At 41.4% G+C, this 3,639-nt stretch overlaps 1 pseudogene; it reads left to right on the plus strand.

The window, feature by feature from the left end:
* The first annotated feature begins 674 nt into the window (after nt 1-674).
* On the plus strand, nt 675-3,148 carry LOC109570735 (N-alpha-acetyltransferase 35, NatC auxiliary subunit pseudogene; annotated as a pseudogene).
* The last annotated feature ends 491 nt before the right edge of the window (nt 3,149-3,639 follow it).

Below are 3,639 nucleotides of genomic sequence, written 5' to 3' on the forward strand. Positions count from 1 at the left end.
ACTCTTAGGCAGTACCACTCACCATCAACTGCAGGAAGAACTGCCATTTAAGGACCCCAACAGAAGAATTATCAAAAAGAGTCATCAATCACAGATCCCAACAGAAAAAGATGAACATTGGATCTCTGACAAGAAATAAACTGAGAAACTGCCAATGAGACACTGAACTGTCACTTTTCTCCAGCATACTTTCACTCAGAACAAAACCTCCCATCTTCCTCCTTTTTCCTCTGTAACGTAACACTCCTCTCCTCTCCTCTGTTTATTGGTCTTTTGTTATAAAGCTATGGCTTTTGTTATTAAAAAATAACTATGGATTTTGTTATAGCTTGCCTGTCCTGAATCGCAAATCTCTGCTATTCCTGAATAGACCCATTTTTGCTGCTAAAAATAACTTTTGTTTTTAAGGTCAGCAGGAGCCAGTTATATGTGTTTGTTCACTTTATGGAAATTTGTCAAAAGTACACCTAAAACATGTGCACATTTATGTACACAAGTCATATGTTGATAAAAATTTAAAATACTAGACTAGGGAATTCCCTGGTGGTCCAGTGCTCAGGACGCACTCTTTCACTGCCAAGAGACTGGGTTCAATCCCAGTTTGGGGAACTAAGATCCCTCCCAGGCATGCGCGCACGAGGCCGGTTGGGCAGGGCGGAGAGGGGAGGGGGCGCCGGCGGCGGCCAAGGAGGTGTAGTTATTTCAGCGGTCTGGACGGTGCGTGGCGGCGCGGGTGGCCACGAGAGAAGTAGGCGTAATGGTTATGAAAGCTTCTGTAGAAGATGATGATTCAGGATGGGAGCTCGGTATACCAGAAAAGATGGAAAAAAGCAGCACAAACTGGGTGGACATAACCCAAGATTTTGAAGAAGCTTGTCGAGAATTAAAGTTGGGAGAACTGCTTCATGATAAGCTATTTGGTCTTTTTGAAGCCATGTCTGCCATTGAAATGATGGATCCCAAGATGGATGCTGGCATGATTGGAAACCAAGTTAATCGGAAAGTTCTCAATTTTGAACAAGCTATCAAGGATGGCACCATAAAAATTAAAGACCTCACCTTGCCTGAATTGATAGGGATAATGGATACATGCTTTTGCTGTTTGATAACGTGGTTAGAAGGCCATTCCTTGGCACAGACAGTATTTACGTGCCTTTACATTCATAATCCAGATTTTATAGAAGATCCTGCCATGAAAGCTTTTGCTCTGGGTATCTTGAAAATCTGTGACATTGCAAGGGAAAAAGTAAATAAAGCTGCTGTTTTTGAAGAGGAAGATTTTCAGTCAATGAATTATGGATTTAAAATGGCTAACAGTGTGACAGATCTTCGAGTTACAGGCATGCTAAAAGATGTGGAGGATGACATGCAAAGAAGAGTAAAGAGTACTTGAAGTCGACAAGGAGAAGAAAGAGACCCAGAAGTTGAACTAGAACATCAACAATGTTTAGCAGTATTCAGCAGAGTGAAATTTACTCGAGTGTTACTGACAGTGCTTATAGCCTTTACTAAGAAAGAGACCAGTGCTGTTGCAGAAGCTCAAAAATTGATGGTTCAAGCAGCAGATCTTCTTTCTGCCATTCATAATTCATTGCATCATGGTATCCAGGCCCAGAATGATACTACAAAAGGAGATCATCCCATTATGATGGGTTTTGAGCCACTTGTTAACCAGGGACTACTGCCACCCACCTTCCCTTGATATGCAAAAATAATAAAAAGAGAAGAAATGGTCAACTATTTTGCAAGATTGATAGATAGAATAAAAACTGTCTGTGAGGTGGTCAATTTAACAAATTTACATTGTATCTTGGATTTTTTCTGTGAATTTAGTGAACAATCACCTTGTGTTCTTTCGAGATCTCTATTACAAACCACTTTCCTGGTGGATAAAAAAAAGGTCTTTGGAATCCATCTCATGCAAGACATGGTGAAAGATGCTCTTCGGTCCTTTGTCAGTCCTCCGGTGCTCTCCCCAAAGTGCTGCCTATGTAATAATCACCAGGCTAAGGACTCTATTGACTCTTTTGTTACTCACTGTGTTCGGCCATTCTGTAGTCTTATTCAGATCCATGGACATAACAGGGCTCAGCAGAGAGATAAACTCGGTCATATTCTTGAGGAATTTGCTACCTTGCAGGATGAGGCAGAGAAGGTTGATGCAGCCCTTCATACTATGGTGTTGAAACAGGAGCCCCACAGGCAGCATTTGGCCTGTTTAGGTACCTGGGTCCTTTACCATAACCTTCGCATTATGATACAGTATCTCCTAAGTGGCTTCGAATTGGAGCTCTACAGCATGCACGAGTATTATTACATATATTGGTATCTCTCTGAATTTCTTTATGCCTGGTTGATGTCGACATTAAGTCATGCCGATGGCTCTCAGATGGCAGAGGAAAGGACAATGGAAGAGCAGCAGAAAGGCCGTAGTAGTAAAAAAAACAACAAAAAAGAAGAAAGTTCACCCATTGAGCTGAGAGATCACAATGAGCCAGGCATATCAGAACATGTGTGCTGGAATGTTTAAAACCATGGTAGCTTTTGACATGGATGGCAAAGTACAAAAACCCAAGTTTGAGCTTGATAGTGAACAAGTTCGATATGAGCACAGATTTACTCCATTCAACAGTGTAATGACACCACCACCAGTGCACTATCTGCAGTTCAAGGAAATGTCTGACCTCCTCCTCAGTCTCCAGAACTGTATGTGGCAGCTAGTAAGCACTTTCAGCAGGCAAAAATGATACTGGAAAATATCCCAAACCCAGACCATGAGGTCAATAGAATTTTAAAGGTTGCCAAACCCAACTTTGTGGTTATGAAGTTATTGGCAGGAGGACACAAAAAGGAATCCAAGGTTCCTCCTGAATTTGATTTCTCTGCTCACAAATATTTTCCTGTTGTGAAACTTGTTTGAGAGAAAGACTGAAAAGGTGACCAAAAGGGTGGAGTCTACTTTCAGATTCTGTTCTTAGAGGATCTATCTGTCAGTCTTACCACATAATGTGAAGTGAAATGGATTTCTTGTATAACAACCCATTATAAGGAATACTTTTAATTTGACAGCCTTATATGACATGAATGAAAACTGCTGTTTTAAAGTGGTTTATTATGTTCCATGGATGAAACTAGTCTTATCGAATGCATTGATGAATGTTATATGGTTTTATTACAGATTTAATCATAAAAAAAGATCCCTCCCATAAGGGATAAACCATAAACCACCACCAAAAACACAAGACTAACACGTGTCATTTTCTTATGTGTTTTTCTCCAGTTATCTTCAGCTGCAGTGTTGTAGGCACAGAATAGGTGCTAAGTTGGATTTAACCAGGGCTGCGGTTTTATCAAGCAAGAAGTACAAAGAAGCCAGAGAGGGACAAGGGGGCTGAGGGTGGATTCACAGGAAGGCTAGAATGACTGGTGTTACAACAGGAGCAGGTGAGAATGTAACCTAAAGTGGGGACTGGCTGTTCGCCACTCAAATGCCAATAAAGAGGCCAGATTGGTGCAAAGAAAAGTTTGCTTTATTTTGGATGCCTGCAAACTGTGTGTTGGGGGAGGGTTCTCCAGTCCAAAGGTTGCCTCCCCTCCCACTGACAATCAGTGTGTAAGAGCTTTTATAGGCTAGAGGGG

The sequence above is a fragment of the Bos indicus genome, chromosome 16 (assembly GCF_029378745.1).
Source record: "Bos indicus isolate NIAB-ARS_2022 breed Sahiwal x Tharparkar chromosome 16, NIAB-ARS_B.indTharparkar_mat_pri_1.0, whole genome shotgun sequence".
In the NCBI taxonomy this organism is placed as follows: Eukaryota; Metazoa; Chordata; class Mammalia; order Artiodactyla; family Bovidae; genus Bos; species Bos indicus.